This window comes from Durio zibethinus, chromosome 27 (genome assembly GCF_047325235.1).
Source record: "Durio zibethinus cultivar Kanyao isolate XHJ-2024 chromosome 27, ASM4732523v1, whole genome shotgun sequence".
Classification (NCBI taxonomy): Eukaryota; Viridiplantae; Streptophyta; class Magnoliopsida; order Malvales; family Malvaceae; genus Durio; species Durio zibethinus.
The window spans coordinates 4,766,542-4,787,127 of record NC_143188.1 but is presented as its reverse complement, the minus strand read 5'-3'; the positions used below and the strand labels follow the sequence as shown (position 1 = coordinate 4,787,127).

At 28.4% G+C, this 20,586-nt stretch overlaps 1 pseudogene; it reads right to left on the bottom strand.

Annotated features, from left to right (window-relative positions):
* Positions 1-1,882: 1,882 nt before the first annotated feature.
* Positions 1,883-20,586, bottom strand: part of LOC149510862 (uncharacterized) — a 29,022-nt pseudogene continuing 10,318 nt past the window's right edge.

Below are 20,586 nucleotides of genomic sequence, written 5' to 3'. Positions count from 1 at the left end.
ATGCAATAAACATGCCTTTTTCTCTCTGATCTTTTAACTTTTGAATAAACATTATCTTTCCATGAACTCCCTTTACAATTTTGAGCACTAGTTTCGCTCAAACCTTATTTTATAAGTTCCTAAAATTGTAAACAAACATTTTAGTATAAAGAAAGTAAACATAAGTAAAAACAAGTAATAACTAAATTAAATACCACAATTTCAGTAGCCTTGTCATTCACAACACTTTCATCTTTATGTGTACAAAAAAAAATATACACCTTAGCACACGATGGTGGAATTCCATTAGCTTCTTGTTTCTACAAAGGTATAATATTTATTATTGTAATGACAAAATCAAACATATAAAAAGTAAACTTCATATTCATTTTAACTGAGTGCGATAAAAAAAATTGATATATGTACTAAGGTTTGAATGATTTTTGAGAATGATTTTGTTTCCTGTGCGATGAGGCTTATCTAATTTTGAGCTGTTTGTTTTGTTTGTCTCACTTTATTCCTTTAAATAAATGATAAGAAAAATATATTATAATAACTTTGTAATTATTATTGTAGCATTCAAACAAAGTAAATAACATATTTTGTAAATATTTACCTTGGCTTTATTAGTCAACTAATGTGCAGCAAGAAACACAAATTGACTTTTGTCTACTCAAGAATCATCAATCTCTATAGTCATTTCCTTCAGTGTCTTGTTTCATCATAAAATTTAGACTTCAATTCATTTTTTCATAGCCTCCACTTAGTACCCATGTTTATTAATGCCCAAGACTTAATTTTTTAAAATATTTCTTCATCAACGAGCTCATCAGAATCAGATTTGTGAAATTCAAACTTTGACTATAATTTGAAAGAGGTAATTGGAAAGAAAATATCAATATATATTTTATGAATTGCTACTATTAACTAGAAACTAAAAGATTATTGTCATAGCTTTAGCTAGCAACTAAAACATTATCGTATTTATACCTCTAATGTTTTTCACATTTCTTTTTTCTTAGCATCGAACATTTCATGACAATTTATATAATTAATTGGTGCAAAGCTAGGCATTCTCACCATGCTACCAATGAATCAAGTTAAAGAGCAAGATTCATTATCGATAGATGTAATATCATTATTGACGTTAACTACAACATGTTCCCCTTCTTCAAAATCTCAAATATCAGCCATACATGTAAGACCTCGAGCTTTTTTATGTTGAACATTTCTTACATAGAAAAATTACATGTAAAGAAAGCAATTAAATTCATTAAAAATTTAAACAAGTACAATATTTATAACACATAAAGAATTGTACTAATAGAATATAGTGTTTTTATGCATGAATTATGTTCAACTTGTTCATCTTGATCTTCACTATTTGTCGATTGAGAAATTGATTCTTGAGATTCTTGCAAAAGATCATGTTGTGAAGCTTCTGGATCTATAGGCACATGTTGTTCTTTAGATTGTGTTTGCAGTTGAAAAGTAGAAGCATGATTTGCCATAGTGATATTCAATCATTTATGCTTTGCCATCTCAAGTCTAATAATACAAAAAATATAATAAGTACAAAATAATAGAGAATTTTATAGTGGCAAACCATATAAAGCATAAAGTACAATTTAATATATTACATGATCACACAAAATTAAGTAATTCAAGCTAGTTACACAAAAACAAAATATTAGTGAACTATGTCTTACATTGCAAAACCTTAGCAACAATTTCAACTATTACATAGAATTAAAAAATGTCCTCCCCATTATGTTCATCTATAGGATCTTTTTCTGCATACTCTTTTTTCATCTCTGATGTGATATTCATTCCTTCATCATCAACTTCACTTCTAACCCAACTTGAAGTACCTTATGTGTCATCAAATTCAAAATAGATTTCTTCATTTTTTGCTCTTATATAAGGATGATTCATCACTCATATCAAATACATCTCTAAGATTTACATTCTTGACAGTAACCCAACCATTATGTTTTTCATCCTTCATATAGAAAACTTTCTTAGCTTGTGATGCCAAGATAAAAAGATGATGAACCAAATTAGTTCCACTATGAGCTAAATATGAATAATTCACAAGAGTGAAACCAAATTTATCCTTCTTGCAACCTCTATTTATATCAATCCAATCACATTTATATAACATAACTTTCATTCTACGAATACAATTCAACTGAATGATGTCTTTTAAAATCCCATAATAGTTAACTTCCACCTGAATAGGTTGTGCATCTTTTATACTTGCATAACTTATTATTTTGGTTGTTACAACAATCCCATTATTTTGAGTTTTCAAGTATCTCTCACATACCTTGGTATGAAATCTAAAACTATTAACTATATAACCAGTGTATTTCTTAACATTATTAGTTGGATCACGAGCAAGCCATCTAAGTTAATCTGTGATATTTCCATCTTCTAATTGATCCATATTAGCAGCCTATCCAAGTTCATATTTAGTTAAAATATTAATCTAACTATAAAAACTTTAATTATATATTCCAAACCATGATGTGCGACTTACATGATCATGAAATCAATCATGAAAAGTTTCATTTTGTAACTTTTGTATCTCATATGGCATAAGTCGAAGAGACCGATTATACCTCTTAAGAAATTGCTTATGTTTTCTACATAAAAAAATTCTTAAAAGACTATACAATATACTACAAAAGAAAATTATCAAGTTTAATATGCATGTAGATAAGTGATTTTACTTTATAAAAAGAGCAAACTCAGCAGAATTAAATAGCACATATTGATGTGCTTGAACCAAAGTTATAGCATCAAGTACAATTTGTGAGATTCTTTTACACTAGTTAACATTAAAACCTTTATGTTTAAATGTTCCCAATGGTCTTTCTATATTAGAAAGAATGGATATTTCTTCATTTACAAATGGATTCTTGTCTTCATTTCAGATGGGTCGATTAAAAATAGTTTTCATCCAATTAAAGTATCGTGAACAAAAAGTTATGCATTCATTTGTTAAGTACCCTTCCACAATTGAATCTTTAAGACAAGCTCTATTGCGCATATATGATTTAAGAGTAGGAAGAAACCTATATAAATGGAAGTTCAATAGAAAAGATCATTAGCAAACATCCTAGTTGAATTTTATGTAAAAAAATCTATAACACTTTAATATATATCTCTCAATAGGTTACATTCATTGATAAATGACTGGACCGATAATTTTTACTTTATTTGCCAAATAGATAACTAAATGTACCATTATTATGAAAAAAGATGAAGAGAAAATCTTCTCCATTTCATATAAAATTGATATAGCCCGAGACTCAAATAATTTAAGCTTATGTTCTTCAAGAACTTTAGAACAAAGTTCTTTAAAAAAGGTACATAAATCAATAAGAACCAAGCACACCTTATTAGGTAAAGACCATCATATTGTTATATGAATGAACTTTTACATTAAAAGATAACAATTGTAACTTTTGAGCCCAATTACCTTCCATTGTTTAAGTTACACACAACGTGGGATATTTGAAGAGTACTCATCTGAAGTTTTCATTTCCTGAAGAATCTTTAAACAAATTTTTTTTTCAATTAAGCTTATTTGACATGAAGCTTGAGGCAAGTATTAGGTGTTAGTGCTAGGACAAGTCTTTGGATGAAAAACACTCTTTATACCTTTTTCTACAAGGTTAAGTCGCACTTTGTAGTTATCTTTTGACTTCTTTTCTTGCCTAATCAATGTACCAAGAATGTTATCACATTCTTTTCTAAATGCATCACATTAAGATTGAGACGTAATAGAAGATGTTCCCAATAAGATAATATGAATAAAATGCTCTTTTTTTTCCATGGCCCATATTTATTATCATTCCATTATTTTAACTATCTTGACACTTCACTCTCAGATGGTGGTGAAAGAGCACTTTTAAAATTTTGAATCCCATCAAATGAGTTTTTATCATTCTAAAACCTATGATTAGGTTGCAACTGCCTACAATGGCACATGTAATAATACTTTTTTCCATGTTGCAACCACTTAGATGTAGTATAAAATTTATAGCAAAGACATGTATACTCTCCCTTAGTACTCCATCCAGACAAATTGGCAGATACAAGGAAATCGTTAATAGTCCAAATTAATGCTACACGCAGTTGAAAGTTTTGATTTTTTGAGGCATTAAAAGTTTGAACACCAACTTTCTAAAGTTCTTGCAACTCTTCTACCAAAGTTGCAAGTACATATCTATATTGTTTCCAAGACTTTTTGGACTAGGAATAAGTAGAGAACGAATAAAGTTTGGTTATTTCATGCACATCCATAAAGGTAAGTTATAGGGTATCAATATAATAAGCCAAGTGCTATATGTCACACTCATAGTTTTGAAAGAGTTAAAGCCATCAGAAGCTAATCCTAAGAGAATATTACTAGAGTCAAAAGAAAACTTAGGATATCAAGAATCTAATTCTTTCCAAGCTAGAGAATTTGCAGGATGTCTTATACGTCCATCCTTAGTATGCTCATATTCATGCCAAGTCATCAAGGAAACAATTTTTGAAAATATGAATAACCTTTATAGTCTTGGAATTCACAAAATCTTAACAACTTTTTTTTTTTACACTATATCTTAGGAATCATTTTTTGCATCATTCAAGTTATTTTTCCACCTAGAAGTGCCATATTTTGAACATATTTCTTCATTTGCCATATTTTTCCAAAATAACATGCAATCATTAGAACAAGCATGGATTTGTTCATATCCCAAACTTAAGGTAAGAATCATGTTTTTCAATTCTTGATAAGACCCTAACAATGTATTACCTTTTGGCAAAGCAAGTTTTAAAACCTTTAACAATGTATTGAAAGATTTATTTGTCCAACCATTAAAACACTCAATGTGGAACAAATAGATTACAAAGGAAAACTTTGTGAAGTTTTTACAATTTGGATATAGTTTTTACAATTTGGATATAGTTTCTTCTCTGCATATTTAAATAAATCATAAAAGCTATCACTATCAATTCTATGATCATGGTGTTGCTCTCCACTAGTTTCTCCAGCTTGTATGTTGCCCACATTAACATTCGTAGCTCTTTTGGCCATCATATCATGTAATAAATTCTAAATGTTAGGACTTGCCCTTTTTTTTCATCATTAGTTATTCTAGTAGGTAAACATGTATCCAAGACCTCCCCGTAAAATACATATCGAACATATCCTTTAAGAAAACCATGACATATTATGTGATCAAATGCATCTCTTTTGTCATAACATATAGATCTGTAAATCTATAGCTAGACTTAATAGATTACATGTGAGGAAGGTTATAGCACCTTTATATGCCCATATAAAGGATGGTACCATTTTATTTTAAATTTATCCTTAGGTCTTGAGTCTAATGGTTTCAAATTTTTATGTTGAATATTGGAAATAATTTATAAGATTCTTCCATCAATCGAAAAGAATTCTTAAAAATATTTTATCACCTCAAGAGTATTCAAGGATCAATTTGTTTCCTTGAAAAGACTCCGTCATTAAAAAAAAGTTTATTTATTATTCTTTTTTGTTGAAAATATATCTAATTATTCTACTATTTGGGCCAAATTAGAAATATTTTATTTTTTTTAATTTTTAAATTTTCCACCATTTGAGCCTATTTAGAAATTCTCTCTTTTTTTATTGGATTTCTAAATTTTTCACCACTTGGGTCAATTTAAAAATATTTTCTTTTTTTGAAAATTTAAAAATTTCCACCATTTGGGCCTATTTAGAAATTCTCTCTTTTTTTGTTGGATTTCTAAGTTTTCCACTATTTGGGTTAATTTAAAAATATTTTCTTTTTATTTATTTTTTTTCTTTGAAAGAAAAATAATATGACAATTATTTTTTATTGAAATTTCATTTAAATTCTTCCACCATTTGGGACAAATTTAAAAAAATTTCTCACCTGGAGATTTCTTAAGAATTTACCATTTGAAATTTCTAACAATTTCATCATTGGATAATTATCAAATATTGTCAACCAAATTTGGAAAAGAATACAATTACTTTTATTGAAATTTCATCTAAATTATTTCACCATTTGGGACAAATTTAGAGAAAATTTCTCACTTAGAGATTTTTTAAAAATTTACCATTTGAAATTTTTAAGAATCTCATCTTTGGGTAATTTATACTTAATTTTAAAATTTTTTATCAATATTTTTTTTTATTTTTCTTTTTTTATTTTGAAAATACATATTAATTATTGTTATTAAAACTTTTATCTAAATTATTTCACCATTTGGGATAAATTTAGATAAATTTCTCACCTAAAAATTTGATAGAAATTTACCATTTAAAATTTCTATAAATTTTATCATTAGATAATTAATATTTATTCCCAAAATTTATTTTATTTTTTACCTTTTTTATTTTTATTTTTTTAAAAATTTAATCATGCAAAAATACTCAAAAAAATAAAAAAATAAAGTCAAAAAATACTTAAAACGTGAGGCGGCTTGACTCTAATGGCTATAGCAATACTCAGCTACAGGAAGAAAAGCTGGAATGGTTTAAAATGTGGCTTTGCTTGGCTTAGCTTGAGACAAAGACTGAAAAAAGTTATCGAAATCTAGAAATTTTCCATATTTTTTTTACAAAAAATTTTAAAACCCTAAAAAATCTTTGAAAAAATTTATTGACTGCTCTTTCAAATTTTTTCCTCTCTCCTTAATTTTTTTTCTGTGTTTGTGTGATCTGTGTGGGCATGTATTTATAAGGTTCTAAATTTAAAAACTCTAATCCAAAAAGAAATCCTAATTTCCTTTGAATTCCAACCTTAAACCCAACTCCAGCTTTACAAACCAGTTCTAACAATTTTACATAAACTCGACTACCTATTTTTTATTTTTTTATTTTTTATTAACAAAATTAACCCAAGTAGAACCTCAGACAGATTGGGATGTCTACAGCTACCGCTATTTGCATATTTTTTATGAAACAAAAATTATGCAAAGATGTAGACAACCCAACTAGGAATCAACACATTTTTTTTTCTTTTTGAAAAAAAAAAAATAAGGCTCCTCTAAGCAGAGGCTCAACGACTTTGGAAAAATAAATAATGTTCCTCGAAACAGAGACTCAATGACTTTGGAAAATAAATAATGCTCTTCTAAACAGAGGCTCAACAATTTTGAAAAATAAAGGCTCCTCTAAGCAGAGACTCAACAACTTTAAAAAATAAAAGGCTCCTCTAAACAGAGGTACAATAACTTTTGAAAAATAAAAGGCTCTTTGATAATCCTGTCCAGAGGATTCAGATTAGGTTTGATGGAAACTTAAAGATTCACAATTTGAGTTCGAAATTCAAAGGTTTATATTCACAAAAACCATTTAGCTTCACAAGAATTAACTGAAATTTGATTCTCAAAATTTCAATTTCACAAGAATTTAATTCACAAAATTACAAATATGCAAGAATTCAAATTTGCAAGATTTCAAGATTTGTATTTGCAAATTGCATGACTCACATCCAACATTTAAATATTCTCATTCGAGTTTTGTTGATTCTCATCCAAAAGTTTGAAGCTTTTCATTTGAGTTCAAAGGTTTACCTAAATTTGGGATTTACATCTAAAAAATTTAAAGCTTTTCGTTTGAATTTTGGAGATTCACATCTAAAAGTTCAAAACTTTTCATTCTAGTTTGAAGATTCACATTTGATGATTTTTAGGCTTTCACATCTAAAAAATTCTTATTTGAAACTTGAAGGTTATCATTTGAAGACTCAAAGATTCTTATTTGAAAACTTAAAGATTCTTATTTGAAACTAAAAAATTCTCATTTGAAAATTCAAAGATTCTCATTTGAAACTCAAAGATTCACATTTAAGGATTTCTTAAATATTCTAATTTAAGACTCAAAGATTTTCATTTGAAAACTTAAAGATTCTCATTTGAAACTCAATGATTCTCATTTAAAACTCAAATATTCTCATTTAAAAACTCAAAGATTCTTATTATGACTCAAAGATTCTCATTTGAAGATTTGTTAAAGATTCTCATTTAAGACTCAAAGATTCTCATTTAAAACTCAAAGATTTTCATTTATGACTCAAAGATTCTCATTTAAGACTCAAAACTTCATTAAAACTCAAAATCATTTTTTTAGATGAACTTCAAACTTTTACCAAAGTCAAAATTTTGTATGTATTGAATGTCATGATCAATAATGTAAATGCTTTCTTAATGATGCAAATGCAACAATCTAGATTCTCACAATGTCATATTCTCAACCATGATTCAAATATTTACTGCATAATGCAAATGCATAGCTAAACCAAAGTTTCAAATATTCTCCAAACAATAATGCAAATGCAATGCATGTAATGTGGATGTCCATGTCATGAAATTATAATTAATTGTGGTAATATGGTTCTCAAGACTCCATTATCTCTCTCATCTTTCTTTTCCAACATCTCAGCACTAACCATTTAGAACAAGTTCCATCAATTGATACTTGATCGCAATTTATAAGCTTTTCAATACTAGTAATTTCAAAACAAATTTTGTCTATTGATCAATGCCATTTAATCACAACTCACAGGCTTCTTAGCACTAGCCATTTCAGAATGAACTTTATCTTCTATCACTTGGTCACTATTCATAAGCTTCTTAGCACTAGCTATTTTAGAATAAATTTTGCCCATTGATCCATATTATTTTCATCGTTTGATCACTATTCACAGGCTTTTTAGCACTAGCCATTCCAAAACAAGTTCATCCATTGCCCCACATCATTTTCATCATTTGACCACTTCTCATAAATTATGTCAACCAATCCATCACCATTTCATTATTTGTCACACTTTGTGTCTTGTCAAATCATCTTTTTAAGTTTTTGCCATTTTTTCATCATTTTTTTTTTACCCCTTATCATCCTAGATTTTGTTTCAAAGGAATGCAAGACTCTTTTATGCACATTGTCATTCATTTATCATCATTTCAATTTTTGACAATTATAATGCAATCAGACATTTTCTCAATTTATTTTAGAGATGCAACAATAAGAGAGTACAAGGTAAATTAAGGGAAAGGTAATCATCAATGAGTGAGTCTAGTATAAAAATGATTAGGCAAAATAGCAAATTCAAAATATGTCCTTAGGAATGGTATTGAACAAATGGAGTAACAACATCCAAACAATGAATACTTAGATAATTTTGAACATTAATCCAAGATTTTTTTTAAAAAACTCATTCCATTACTATCAAAATTATTTTTGAACTCATTAAACTTTGTCCCAGCTTTGAGATCTTTAGATGTCTCTGATTTTTCATCTATATGAACTATTTATCCAACTTTTAACTTAGAGACTTACCCAAATCGGCTTTTTGAATTTTCAATTTGAGTCTTTTTTTTTTCTCTTTTTTTTTCATTTTTTTCATTTATTTTATCTTTTTCTATTTTTTCCTTCATCCACATCAATCTCTAAAGCAACGAACATAATTCTATTGTTTCGTTATGAGCATGCCTTAGCCCAACATATGATCATTCAATTTAAGCATTCACATTTGATCCAAATAAACTTTTAAAGGTTGTAATGCAGGCAATGGTGAGGGGTCATGAAAGAAATGGATAAAATAGGCTCAAAACATGTGTTTAAAGGGTTTAAAACTAAAGGATCATTTTTCATCATTTGATGCAACTTAGCATTTTGCCCCATTCCACTTCATTTCACTACTTTTTCCTTTTTCATCTCATTATTCACAAAAAGACTTTCATTATTTTGCCCCAAATCATGTGTAGCATTTATTTTTTTTCTTTCTATTTGAGACCACTTACGATCTTTTACCCCTTTTCTTTTTCAAAAATTACCCCCAGTGTGGAGGGTGATCATTAGTTGAGGTTCTTTTAAAAAAAAAATCATAATAAGCTCAAAAGGATAGCAATGAATGGTTTTTCAATGATAAAAGAAATATGACCATTTTTCATCTCAAATATGAAAGTTTTCCTTGAACATCATCTATTGAGCAAAACAAGCTCATGGATCTGTATAAAAGACTGCACATCTTCAAGACATATCTATTTCACCTTTACCAATAATTTTTTTTTTGCTCAAATGCTCTTCATAGATCAATATGAATGAGTTCTCAAAATTAAATCCCAGAATTATTGCTATCATCATCTAAACATTCATCATTTAAAATTTGAGAATGGGAACAAAAGGACATGGAAAAAAAAAACATGGAATAGTAATTGGGTGAAAGAGAAAATGTAATAAAATGCATCATCCTTGCCTTTTATTGAAATGATAACAAATGAAGTCTTATGGCATGAAAGAATTGCTAGCAATACTATAAAAAAAAAATCTAGAATGACAAGTAGCTTCCAACTAGCCTTAACATCATTTTCAAAATTATGCCTCTATACAATCAGGTGAAGGATTTTTATTGACATCTTGCCCTCTTGATTCGTCGAAGCTCACTGAGTCTTTCTGGATCAAACTTTGCACTTTATGTTTGAAAGCAAGATAGGTTTTAATAGAATGACCCACATTTCCATTATGATAAGTGTACGTCACATTATCGTCGTACCATTTTGGATAAGAAGGCTTTAACGGTTCTAGAATAATTAGAGATACTAAGTTATTTTGACCAATTCTGGGAATAACTCAATATAGGTCATAGGGATAGGGTCAATATGTTCCCTTTCTTGGTTATCTCGAGATCTCTTTAAACCCCTTGCTTGGTTATTAGGCTTTAAAGATGATGCAGGTACTCAAAAGGCTAATTGTGGGTAAGCTGGTTGTGGATATAGTTGGTAAAGGTAATGTGAGATATTATTCATAGTAGGATAGTATGGATAGTAACTTTGTGATGGATAGGGTTGATATCCCCTGAATTGTTTGTCAAAGTTCACGATTGAAGCTTCGATCTTTTTCTTCTTTAACGCCTTCTTAATATTCCCTCATTTCAACTTACCATTTTTAATGGCATTCTCAATGATTTCACCTGAGATCACCATATCAATAAAATTTTTTGTTGTATTCTCTATCATCTTTTCATAATAGAAAGATTTAAAAGTGCTGACAAACAACACAGTGGTCTCTTTTTTAGTCAAAGTGGGCTGCATCTGAAAAGTAATATCTCTCCACTTATGAGTATATTTCTTGAATGATTTAGTCACTTTCTTTTTCATATTCTGTAAAGAAAGACAATCAGGGGCCAAGTTTATAATATACTAGTACTGATTAATGAAGTCATAGATCATATCACTCCAAGAACGAATGCGGGTCCTGTCCAACTGGATATACTACCTAGTAGTAGAGCCTGTGAGGTTATCTTGGAACACATGCATTAATAGTTTCTTATTATTAGTATGGGCAGCCATTTTTTGACAGTACATAGTAATGTGAGTCTTTGGATATTTTGTACCATCATACTTTTCAAACTTTGAAACCTTAAATTTTGAAAGAATAACCATATATGGGACTAAACAAAGCCCAGCAGCATCTACTGAACCATAAAACCCAACTCTTTCCATTGCTCGTAGCTTTTTCTCTAATAAGTTCATCTTCTGTTAAGCTTTTGAGGGTTTTAAAGTCTCATTTTCCTTAGGCCTCAACTTTTTTTTCTCTTCTGGATTATCTAAATTAAGATTAGTATTGGTTATACTGTGTTCTTGGTAAAGATAGGATTTACATAACTCTGATATTGCCCTGAATTTGAAACTGATGGCATTTCAGGGTATATATATCCTATAGGATAGGTGAACTGTTGTAGTGGTGGATCTTGTGTAGGTTGGGCTTGATATGGCCCAAAGCTAGGTGGGTGCAGTGGGTCATCCACCTCTTGTGAGGGATGGTTTTGTTGGCTAGTACTTTCTTCTATACCTTTTCCTTTGTTTAATTTGTTCAAAGCTTCCAAAATCTTATTCAACTCTCCTTCTAGCTTCTCTTAATCTTTCTCTATCCTCTCAAGACGATTGGAATTTTTTTGTTCCATCTATTTGGCTTGAGCTCTTGTATTATATTGGTGAGTGGGGTTCTTGGTTGGTGAAGCTATCTTGAACCTTGAACACCATAATTATGATCAAAAATGCTATGCTTTATGCATGATATGTTGAAGCATGAATGAAATGTACATTTTTATGAATAAAATAAAATTAATGCTGATGTAAAATGTTACATATGATAATAAAAATGATGTATGATATGGTAATACAAATACATAAAGTCAAACAAACAAAATAGTTAGATCACAAACTGTTCCTTATTGTGTCATAACTTTACGTTACATCTATCATTAGGTAAGAAGGGCTCTATCTTAGGTTTGGACTCTTAGATGTTGATTATATACAGGGTTAAGTGACTTTGACCACTAAAGATTTTCAAATTGTTCCTTACATCATTGTTCATCATAGACTAGTAAGGCAATCCAATTTTCACCCATCATAAGCTACCAATGGAAAGGATTTAATTTGAGTGGGAGTATTTCGCTAGCCATTACGGAGATTATCATCTCATAAGGGTGTAGGTACTTTACTCCCTTCTAAAAGGGACAGAGCCTTGGTATAGAGCTTATATAATGCAAATGCAAGTGATAGTGTGTAAAGGAACATATAGTTATCATGCCAAAAAAAAAATCAAATAAAAGAAAAAAAATGAAAATATTAGTAAACACAAATCATTAAAACCATTAGACCAAAGGATAAGATAAATTAAAAAATTATGGCTTGACTCTCTATGGCTGTCCCCAATGGAGTCACCAAACTGTCATAACATATAAATCCGTAAATCTATCGCTAGACTTAACAAATTAATGGAGTCACCACCAATCTTTATTAACTAAGTGTGATTGGCCACCTAAGGAATCTATCCTTTTAAAGAGCTCCTAAGCTTGACTAAAGGTTTTTAAAATAATAAGTTCAGGTCTACAAACTAGAACATGGTTTGAGAGTATGGTTACATTTAGGGAAGATTATAGCACCCATACATGCCCATCCAAAGAATGGTACTATTTTATTTTAAATTTATTCTTAGCTCTTCAGTCTAATGGTTTCAAATTTTTATGTTGAAATATTAAAAATAATTTATAAGATTCTTCCATTAATTTGGTAGAATTTTTAAAAATATTTTCTTACCTTAAGAGTATTTAAGGATTTTATTTGTTTCCTTAAAGAGACTCCATCATTGAAAAAAAGTTTATTTATTATTCTTTTTTGTTGAAAATATATCTAATTATTCCACAATTTGGGCCAAATTAGAAATATATATATTTTTTAATTTTTGAATTTTTCACCATTTAGGCCTATTTAGAAATTCCCTTTTTTTTGTTGGATTTCTAAAATTTTCACCATTTGGGTCAATTTAGAAATATTTTCGCTTTATTTATTTTTTTGTCTTCGGAGGAAAAATAATATGACAATTATTTTTTATTGAAATTTCGTTTAAATTCTTCCATTATTTAGGACAAATTTTAAGAAATTTCTCACCTAAAGATTTCTTAAGAATTTTTCATTTGAAATTTCTAAGAATCTCATCATTAGATAATTATCAAATATTTTCAACCAAATTTGGAAAAGAATACAATTACTTTTATTGAAATTTTATCTAAATTATTCCACCATTTGGGACAAATTTAGAGAAAATTTCTCACCTAGAGATTTCTTAGAAATTTATCATTTGAAATTTTTAAGAATCACATCTTTAGGTAATTTGTACTTAATTCCAAAAATTTTTATCAATACTTTTTATTTTTTATTTTTATTTTTTTTGTTTTGAAAATAAATATTAATTATTGTTATTAAAAGTTTATCTAAATTATTCCACCATTTGGGATAAATTTAGACAAAAATTTTCACCTATGAATTTTATAAAAATTTACCATTTGAAATTCCTATAAATTCCATCATTGGATAATTAATATTTATTCCCAAAATTTATTTTATTTTTTACTTTTTCTATTTTTATTTTTTTCTAAAATTCAATCACGCAAAAAAAGTAAAAAAAATAATAAATAAAGTAAAAAACATACCCAAAACAGGAAGCAGCTCGACTCTAATGGTTACAGCATGCTAGATTACAGGAAGAAAAGTTGTAATGGCTTAAAAAATGGCTTTGCTTGGCTCGGCTTGAGATAGACTGGAAAAAGTTGTCGGAATCTATGAATTTTTCATATTTTTTGATAAAAATTTTAAAACCCCAAAATATCTTTGAAAAATGTTCTTGATTGCTTTCTCTGATTTTTGCTTCTCTCCCTAATTTTTTTTGTGTGTTTGTGTGATTTGTGTGGACATGTATTTATAGGGTTTTGAATTTGAAAACTCCAATACAAAAAGGAATCTTAATTTTCTTTGAATTTCAACCTTAAACCTAACTTTAACTTTACAAACCAGTTCTAACAATTTCACATAAACTCAACTATCTATTTTTCATTTTTTTACTTTTTTTATTTTTTATTTTTTATTTTTTATTTTTTTATTAACAAAATAAACCCAAGTAGAACTTCAGACAGATTGGGGTGTCTACATCTCCTACAAACTCTAAATTTGTTGACACATTTAACACAAAGATTCCAAAATTTTCCATTTTCAGATGATATTGCAAAGGCAAAGTCTAAAAAACTAGTGACTCCTTTTATTTATTCTTAACTGGCTCTCTACGTCAAATATATCTATGGCTTATCCATAGAATGTAAGATGATTTGCCCTAGTAATAAAATTATACTTAATTTAAAAACTTAAATTAAAACAATATAAAACAATAGCATTTAATTTAAACACTAAATAAAATTTGACTATGTAAGCATAATATAACATTTTTATTAAGAATAATATTTCAGATGTACCTTTATAATTAAACTTATGTATTTTCAGAAGAAGCACAACCAAAATCAATTTCAATTGAATAACCAAGAAAGAGGCAGAGGATAGAAGAAAAGTAACTCATAATTGTAAAAGGACAAAATCTGAGCAGTGTGTAAAAACTATATAGAAATGAGAGATTTGTGCAAGGAAAACAAAGTTTTAAAGCTTGAAAATTTAAACAAGGATTTTGGCTACAAAGTTAAAAAGATCAAAGGTGAGGGAGAGTGAGACAAGATAAGCTTCAGGCAAGGTAAAGACTAAAAGGCAAGGTAAGGATAGTGGGAACAAAATTTTCACTACTTTTGCTTTAATAAGTTTTTATTTTTTTTAAAAGGTTTTCAATCCTAAGATGAGGGAGTATAAAGTAAGAACAATGGATTATTAAAGATGTTTTTGGTTAGAAAATACCTTGAATAATCTCTAGATAGGGGATTATTTCCTCTAATTTTTTATGAAAGATTATTTGAGGTGTTTTCGAGAATAATCCCTTATATTTTTTAGGTGAGGATTAATTAAGGCGTTTAAGCTTGAAAAATGTCTTGAATAATCTTTTTATAAAAAATTGAATAGGGTTATTAAAGGCGTTTCTGGCCAGAAACACATTGAATAATCCCTTTAGATTTTTTATGAGTGGATTAGTGAAAGTATTTTTTTTGTCAAAAATGCCTTCAATATTTCCCTCAATTTTTTAAAATGACATTATTTAAGGCGTTTTTAGCCAGAAAGCGCCTTAAATAATCCTTGCAAAATATTGAATGGGGTTATGGAAGGTATTTTTAGGTAAAGACACCTTATATAACCTATGAATTATTCATTCATTGGAGATTATTGTAGGCATTTTTTTTTATCAAAAACACCTTCAATAATTTAAGCATTTTTTTGGCATATTCAAGGCTTTTTTGCGCAGAAAACACAGTGAATAATCCCTTTCAATTTTATGATGGGATTATTAAAGGTGTTTTTAGTCAGAAAATACCTTAAATAATCCCTTATAAAATATTAAATGGGGTTATTGAAGGTATTTCTGGCTAAAAATGCCTTGAAAAATTCATAAATTATTCAAGGTATATTTAGCTAAAAACGCCTTCTATAACCCACAAATTATTCATTTAGAGGGGATTATTAAAGGCATTTTTTGTCAAAAATGCCTTCAATAATCCCAACGTTTTTTTTTGAAATATTCAAGTCGTTTTTACTCAGAAAATGCCTTGAATAATCCTCTTTAATTTTTATGATGGGATTATTGAAGGCATTTTAGCTAAAAAACTCCTTGAATAATCCCTTACAAAATATTGAATGGGGTTATTGAATGTGTTTTTGGTCAAAAAAGCCTTGAATAAGTTATTATTGAAGGTGTTTTATCGTCAAAAATACCTTCAATAACCTATGAATTGTTCATTTAGAGGGGATTATTCAAGGTGTTTATAGCAAAAAATGCCTTCAATAATCTCCATCAATTTTTATTGAATAGGGTTATTAAAGGCATTTTTATTCAGAAAACACCTTGTATAATCCGTAAAAAAGAATTGAATAGGGTTATTGAAGATGTTTCTGACAAAAAATGCTTTTAATAATTTCCTCTAATTTTTTAGTACAGATTATTAAAGGCATTTTCTATTAAAAATGCCTTCAATAATTCAGAATTTTTATTTTGAGATTATTCAATGTGTTTTTGCCCAAAAAATACTTTGAATATTCCATTAAAAAATTGAAGGCATTTTTTTGGTAAAATGCTTTCACTGATCATTTTTTAAATTCATTCCCCTATCTTGAACTTTGTAATCCCAAATTGCTATTACAAAGAATGATTGAAAGCTATATTGCAACCAACCAAAACCCCTAAACCCATTTAGTTTGTCTTTTGGTTTCTTCATCTCTTTCGTCATCATCGACCTTCAACAACTCAACATCGTGCACCTTTCTTTTTACCAATATATCATTATTTTATTTGTTTTTTGTATTATTTATATTCTTTGATATAGGTATTTTTTTTGTTCTTTACTATATATATATATTTGATTTTATTCATTCCACCGTCACCTTAGTCGTCTAATCACCTTTCATTGCATATATGGTGTTCCTATGTAGTTTGGTTTAAATATTATGGTTTGCTGAATAGTATTGTGGAAATTGTATGTATTTTTTTACTGATTATTTGTTTTGCATGGAACTTTTATTTAAGGTGGGAATCACAGTATGGCTTGTACTCATAAAATATTATTGGTTTGAGGATGTTTTACGAATATTAGAGTAGTAACTATAGTATGATATTGGTTGTATTTTGTTACGTATTGTGTCAAATTTAGAGAGCCAAGTTGGTGTATTTCATATAATTATAATCAAAATTGCAGGTATTATAGAATATGAAAAACATACTTCTTATACTACTAAACATGAAGAAGAAACACCTGTTGTAAAAAAAAGAAAAGTAAGGGGACGAAATAAACAAATTAAAGTGACTAACATGAAAATTCACATCGAATTCAATCAAAGTAGGTAGCCTGTGTCTGATGGAGTTGCATAAGTTGGCTAGTCATATTGGAGCGGTCATCCATAGTACCATTTTTATTATGTACCATAATTGGCGACGAGCTCCTAATGATCTAAAGGATTATATATAGGAGTCAATTATGGTATGTTTATTCAACTATTTCATAAAATTTGTTAAATGTTCATTTAATTAAAATTCAATGTGTTCATACTAATTGTGTTAAATATTTTAGGAACGGTTTGATGTCCCAATTGAGTGTAAAAAGCTTGTGTTGTAATCGGCTAAGAAAGCATTCAGAGACTTTAAAAGTAGATTGACAACCAAATATATTATACCTTTCACTGACCATAGTGATGTGTTGGCTATTTCACCTTTATCATATAAAGATGTTATAAGTTATCATAAGTAGATGATTTTTGTTCGAGATCGACTATAAGAAGATTTCTCATACGTATACCTATTATAAAAAATTGTTTATAAGATTTTATGTAATATATTCAATATCTTAATATGTGATTTGCATAATTTCTTTCTTTTTTAGGAAATCAATGAACAACAAAAAAACATTTGGGCTAAACAAGTATATCACCATCGGACATTAATAAAAGGTTATACAAATGTCAAGTATGAGCTTATAAGTATTCATACACTTGTTTTATACTCATAAATGAATATTTATGCACATTCATTTAATAGATTATGATTCTTATATTATCATAATTTATTAGGAATCAGCTAGCTCTAGCACTCAAGTTTCTAGATAAGATGTGTGAAAACAAGGACATCTACAGAAGGAAGGATCATTTACAAATGATGCAACCGAAGAAATGGCTAAAAAATTATACATATAACTGCTTATTATATCACATATAATTGGTTTTGTGCTTGTATGCATACTATATACTTGTATAGATTTGTTATGACCCATCTTATTATTGTCTTTTAGAATGATTATGCTAGTAAATTTAAATCCGTTGAATTGGCAACCCACTATGGCGAGGATCCCTTTTCTTTAGCATTAGGAGTGAAAGAAAGATATGTTCGAGTTTGTGGGGTTGGTTGGAAAATTTGTGTTGCCATCAAAGTTCTTCAGTAATCAACCTAAAACCCCTCAAATGATGAATGCATAATATGAAGCAATCATTAAGCAACAATAGCAAATACTTGAAGATCAAGAGCAATGCCTAAATGAGCAATAGCAATGACTCACAGCTTTGAGTTGATGTTGGCAATAATGCAACCTAGCATGCTTGTAGGCTAGTCGGATAGCATCATCTAGCAAGACAAGCTTCCATTGTAAGTCAAGTATTTATTGGTTTGGTTTTAATACTTATATTTCATTATATATTGTAGCAGGATGTTAGGACTTAGAGTATGACTCTTGCTTAGGTTGCCATTGATGGGTTATCTAATTATTCACTTGATCATTTATCCAGAGGAAACTACATTACCATTGAGTCCAAAGATGGGTTATTTGATCATCCATTAGTTCTTACATTGGTGGGGATGAGATTATGGATTTTGTAAATTGGATGAAATATCAACTGCTGATATTGTTGATTATATGAGGTTAGCTTATAAATTTAAATATACAAAGTCAATATGTATTAATCTATATTATAGTGTATTACTAACTAGTACTGTTAATTATTATTGTGCAGTTTCCTATATAAAGAGATCAAGGCGAGACAAATGACTCATAGATTTAGATTCGTTGACCTGAATTTTATTAGTGAGTAGAGTGGCATATCATTTTTCATGATCGTATAATTTCATTAGTGAGCAGAGTGAGTAGATTCGTTGACCTGAATTTCCCTTGTCTTTACATTCATGTGACTCAATGCATGAAAAAACGAGTTTATTATTTTTTGCTCCCGTATAATGCTACGTAAGTAACATTCATACAAATAATTATTCCAACCTTACCCGAATCTAATATGATGCCTAATTTGAATATATCATTCTTATTATTTTTTAGTCATCATCGGTAGCTTATTGTGATTGATACCAATTCCTTTACACCATACTTATTTAATTTTGCTCAACCAATGGTGATGCCTAACCTCGATATTCAAAATTTTATAAAGAGGTATTACATGTTATTATATTATCTTTTATTTCTTCATAATTACTTTTATTTTTGTATTAACTAATTTGTTTCTTTTCAATTTAGGGGAATGTCTGCAGTTGATAAGAAAGCAAAGATAAAATGGGTGTCATTACCAGTAAATATGAAATTTATTCTTTTATGCTAAGTTTGTTTAAATAAATGTTTCCTAAACCCACTAAATTTATTTTTCATGTACCTCGTCAACCAGGATATACTGAATATGGATATTATATACTTTGTTTTATGAGAGAGATAATTTTATATGATTTTATGACCACACCATTTAAGGTTAGTATTAATTTCACAAAATAGTTATATTTAAAAAAAAAAAAAAGCTAAATTATGTTCTTATTTATTAACATTTATTTTTTTTTTTTAGTGGGAGAGTAAAGGAAGCTTCATGATAGACGAATTTGATGAAGTCCATAAAGAGTGGTGTGAGTATGTATTATTATTTGCTAAACCTTGAGGTTAGAGATTGTTGGTTGGGTGTAAATATATGTATTTTATTTTTTATAATGTTTTTAACATGCCATGTTGAATGGCTAATTTAAGTTTCTAGATTGGGATATTGGATTAATATTATTGGTATATATTTGTTTTATATCAATTGACAGCTTATATGAATACACTTATATTGAGTACGATTATTTGAAAAAAGTATATTTATATGACAATGTTATCAATTTTAAATTTGGATATGTGGTCAATTTATTGAAGTACTACAATGTTCGTAATGTAAATTTCAAAATGTAATTTGTAGCATCACATATATAAACCAAATATTTTATGGGCATAAACCTACAACTAACTTCCATAAATGCTTTCAATAATCACCTTCCATTTTTTTTGAGATTATTCAAGATGTTTTTGTTAGAAAATGCCTTGAATAATCCCTTAGGAAAAAAATGAATATTTATATGAATATTTTATGAATATATTTACATGAACATAGAAAAATATTTATATGAATATAAATACTACTATATATGTAGATTATTTATAATTTGACTTTCGATCTAAAATGATTTTAAAAATCTATTAAACCATATTAAAATTGAAATATTAATTGAAGGCGTTTATGGCCAAAATGCCTTGAGTAATCCCTTTCAATTTTTTTGATAGGAGTACTGAAGGCATTTTTAGCTAGAAAACACTTTGAATA